Source organism: Tenrec ecaudatus, chromosome 4 (assembly GCF_050624435.1).
Source record: "Tenrec ecaudatus isolate mTenEca1 chromosome 4, mTenEca1.hap1, whole genome shotgun sequence".
Classification (NCBI taxonomy): Eukaryota; Metazoa; Chordata; class Mammalia; order Afrosoricida; family Tenrecidae; genus Tenrec; species Tenrec ecaudatus.
Genome location: NC_134533.1, coordinates 9,965,762 through 9,970,858, shown reverse-complemented (window position 1 = coordinate 9,970,858; position 5,097 = coordinate 9,965,762).

Below are 5,097 nucleotides of genomic sequence, written 5' to 3'. Positions count from 1 at the left end.
GAAACCCTAAGAGCTGCTGCCGATGAAAGAGAAAATTAGGGGGGGGGCGGGGGAGACTCAAGATCATTGCTACGTAATGTGAAAATTTTAGAAAATATATAAATAAAAAGAAATATGGAAAACGGGTCTCCTTTCCAGTTCTGTACTAAATTGTTGCTGTTGTCAGGTGCCACCGAGTCCACGCTAACTCAGGGTCACTGCTTGGTCCCGCACCAGGCTCACAGTGGACCTCAGATTCGAGCCTATCATTGGAGCTGCTGTGCCGATCCATCTCCTCGAGGGTCTTCCTCTTTCCCCTGTCCCTCTACTCTACCAAGCAGGATGTCCTTCTCCATGGATTAGTCTCTCCTGACAACATGTCCCCAGTTCATGAGACAAAGTCTCTCCATCCTGGCTTCGAAGGTGAATCCTCACTGTTCTTTCTTCTAAGACAGGGTTGTCATTCTTTGGGCAGCCCATGGTACTTTCAGTAGTCTTCACCAGCACCATCATTTAAATGCATTGCTTTTTCCTTGGTCCTCCTTAGTCAATGTCCAACTTTCACACGCACACGAGGCCATTGAAAATGCCATGGTTTGGGTCAGGTGCACCTCAGTCCTCAAAGAAACATCCTTGCTCTTCAACAATTTAAAACGAGTAATTTACTAAATTGTAAACAGAAAATACACATCATTAATCGAGGAACCCTGGTGATTCAGTGGTCAAAGCACTTGGCTGTTAACTGAAGGGTCAGCAGTTCAGACCTACCAGTGAGCAATAGGTGTGGCAGTCAGCATCCTAAAGATGGACAGCCTTGAAAACCCTGTGGCGTAACTCTGTGCTATCCTATAGGGGAGCTAATCAGTAGGAATTTAATAGGCAGCAATTATTTTATCATTAATCATAAGAAACATAAAGAAGAAAATAGAAAGGCCCTCTGATCCAACAATCCCACCACTAGGTGTCTGTCCTAGAGAAAGAAGAGTCACAGCACAAATAGTTGTATGGTCCATCCATGTTCATCGTAACATTGTCCACACTAGCAAAAAGATGGACGCAGTCTACGTGTCCATGAGTGGGTGATTGGGTAATCACACAAGGAACGCTCGCACAACATTCAAGAATAACGATGAATCTGCGAAACACATCGATAGGATACATTAAGCACAGATGACAAATACTGAATGAGACCACTATTATCAAAAATCTAGAAAACGTTTTCACACAGAAAGAAAATTTGTTTGAAGATTAACAGAGATAGGAGGGGTAAGAAGTAGAAATTGCTACCTAGGGAGTAGACATTGCTAACTAGAGAGTTGACTTGGGGGAAGGGAGAGGCAATAACCAATAAGGGGAGGTCAGCACAATATGACCAGTGGGAGGTACACACTGAGTTAAAGGCAGCAAACACAAATATTAACACACATAATTCCATAAAAATGGTAATAATAATAATCCATGTCTGGATACATAGGTAGATATGCAAGCTGAACAGGGGTGGGAAGGTCAATGGAACTACACCCATGAGTTTATATAGGTTTGACAGAAGGGATTTCTGCATATGTATTTGTATGTGGTGCAAATATATCCAGATATATAGTAGAGCATGGAGCATATAACCATAACAAAAAAACCTTGAAGGACTGAGTCACTTGAGAACTCAGAATTAGAGTCTCTGGAGCAATCTAAGACAGTTGGAATAACATAGTCCATAAAGACAGTCTTATTAAAAAATATTTTATTGGGAAATCTTACTGATAGCATAGTATTCCATAGTTCTATCACACCAAGCAGTAGTGTACAATTGCTACCACAACCAGCTTCACAACATTTTCTTTCTTCCTGAACTCCTTGATACCAGCTCCCCTCCCTCCCTCCCTCCCACCTTCCCCTCAGGAACCCTTATTATGATAGTTTTCCTCCTTATAATAGTTTTTTTTGTCTTTTGCCATATCTTACACAATCCAATATATCCATTCACATACAATTCTGTTGTTCGATCCCACCAAGTGGGGTTACGCAGTCATTGATGCCCTCAGCTCCCTCTTCCCCACCCCTCCCCGCTCTTCCCATACCCTCAGGGAATCATTACGCCTGCTACTGTTTCTTAAGGGTTATCTGTTTTCCCTTTCATGTACAAAACGATCCTAAGTATACAAATGAACATACACAAATCTAACATGATTAATGAGGTAAAACAAATAAAAATTATAATAGTAAGGGGAGGAAATATTGAAAAATTAGAAGATAGTTTTGTGGTTCATCAGCACTGTACTACACCCTGGATTTATCATCTCTTCCATGTAGCCCTTCCAAAAGGAACTGTCCAATGATCTTACAGGTGGCTTTTGGATCTCCACTACATCCATGCCCCTTCACATCTGTTTGGTTGCTTGTTTTTGAACTTTAACATGAGGAATACATGAGCTCTCAGACATAAGAAAGGATACACACCCAGGGGAAGATAAGTCAGGCGAGTGGGACCTACTAAAGATAAAACATTTGTGTATATTGAAAGATGTCATCAAGAGAATAATAAGAGAGCCCACCTGTTGAAGGCCATTACGACTCAGCCTTGAAACGGCTGAGAATTCTCATTGACCTATGTGTCAGATGTTTGCTGATTTCTTCTGTGACTTAACGTTTTTAGTAGAACAAAAACAAGGAGGTATGAAAGATCTGGGAAAAACAGGTTGTTTAATTTTCTCAAGGATGTCTGGCTTGGCAGAAGATAGAGTTGCTACGTGTATCAAATGTTCTTGCTTAACAAAGACATAATTAACCCTGGGTTGTTTCTGCATGGATAAAGTATTCACTGTTGCCCTCCCAATAGTTTCTGTCTCTCTCTTTTTCCTTAATCCTCACTCCCCCTTTCAGGCAGGCTTTGGCACCCACCGACTGTTAGGGTTCTTAGCTTTAAGACAGCCTTCTATATCCTACTTGGACTCTGAAAACCTTTAGAGCAATCATCTAATATGTAACAACTGGCCTCCTCCTATCCAGAGCAAAGAAACGTGATGAAAATCAAACACTCATAGAAATAATTAGTCCAAAGTATGAATGAACCAGACGAACCACAACCTCTACTACCCTGAGACCCGAAGAACTAGATGGTGTCCAGTTATCACAATGGATTGCTCTGATTGGTATCAAAATAGAAGGTTCTGAACAGAATGGGAGAAAGTGTTAACAAAAATTCAAAATCATTAAAAAGACCAGATTACTGGCTTGATACAGGCTGATGGACTGACTGTCTGAGACTATCATCCTCAGAGTCTGGTAGACATGGTTTAGAGGACACATCCAGCTACAAAAGGGGGCAGGTGATTCAAACTCATTATCAGCTCAAGGCTGATTTCAACGAGGCCAGACACGCTTCCACCCTCCAACACTCTTTACCCCATTCTGAAACCAATCGTCCCTCCCATGGCACTCTACTTCTCTGTTGAGTTTGATGTGCCTTTAGTTGTCACACAGAAGTCATAGACAATGCAGTACTCATGAGTATGGGGGTTAACCATTTACAAGTCAGGAGAAGAAATGTTAAGCATACAGTTCTTTTGTCCACCTTCTTAGTCATGCCCACAGGCTTTCTATCTCTGGTCCTCTGCTCCTTAACCATGTAGTCCCTTGTCCTCTGCCCTGCTTAGACAAATGTTACAAAGTGTCATTAGTTCTGCTAAATGCCCAAAGGGCAGCCCATTTTTCAAGCTAGCTTTCTCCCCAAAGGTACTCAGCTTTACTCCTTCTGTGGGTCAGGAAGCCTGCTGCTGTCCCATGGCCTCGGTGTTGTGGCCTCTGCACCCTCACTTCTCCACACGAGGATCTTGGACATGCTCTTCTTTTGGCCGTTCTTTCTGCATGGTCATGAGAATCTCTCTCCTGCATTTGAGACGGTTCCCTTTCTACCCAGGAATGACGAAACCACCTCACAGTTCTGGACTTTTCTTGATTTGTAAAAGCTTCTGCAATTACACTCTAGTAGCTTCTGATGAAGCCCAGTATATATTACCACACCTACCTGCTTTCTCCATTCCATGATCCTTGCTTTACTGAATTAAATTGTTTTGTCTAGTTTTCTTGCATAGAGAAACTTTATTAAGGATTGCCCGGGAGAGATAAATTACTCACCAGTTTACTTGACTGTCTAAATTATCTTGTTTATTACTGTCTGGCCAGAGGCCAGTAGCTTTAAATTTGTCTTAAGGTGCCAAGAGACCAAAGAAAGAGGCTAACGACTCCATGATGGTAATATATGAGTTTATTAAGGACTTGTTAATGAAGACACCATACATCCCTGGGGTAAATAAATAATTATGCAATAAATAAGACTAAATATTTGGATATAAGTGAATGATACTTTGAAACTTACATAGGTATCTTCTTGAATAACTTCATAATTAATTTTGTCTAAGAATCAGCAGGAAGCTGGATCCTGTGAGCTCAGCTATCTCCACTGTCTCACTTCACCATTGTTTCTGACATCAGCTGCTCCATAGCTTTCTCCTTCTCTTGACTGGATTCAACCATACACCGCGATGCTGAAAAAACTCATGGAACTACCACATCCACAAGCGCATACAGAGAAGATATAAACAAAGGATATCAACAGAAATGAAGATAGCACAGGACAAATTCCAGCGTGGGACCTCAATAATCTCAAGGTTACCCTCCTCAAAAACTGTTATTCACAAATACTTCATGACATCTCCCTGGGGCGGAAGTTCCCTCTACAAGTGCAAGATGACTTCCTGAGGTCATCCTGCCACCTGCTGGAGCAGCATTTGTGGTCAAGCTGCCCCCTGGTGGCATTTCTTAGCTCTGCTCAACTCTGCCGCTGTGGTTTGTGCCTGGTGGTTGTCTCTACCATTAGATTGGGGCGGCTATAAGCAGCTCTTTAACTCTGCTCTAGTAGAAGGCTTTCCTAAGGGGCAGTCCTATTGTATCCCGTAAGCTCCTTTTGAGTTGAAGTTGACTCAGTGGATCTGATTTGGTGGTGGGTGGGAGGATTTAGAGTGCCATAGTAGTGCAATGGGTATGCATTAAAGAAAGGTTAGTGGTTCAAACCCACCAGTTTCTCTGTGGGCGAATAATGTACGGAATGATTTACAGCCTTGG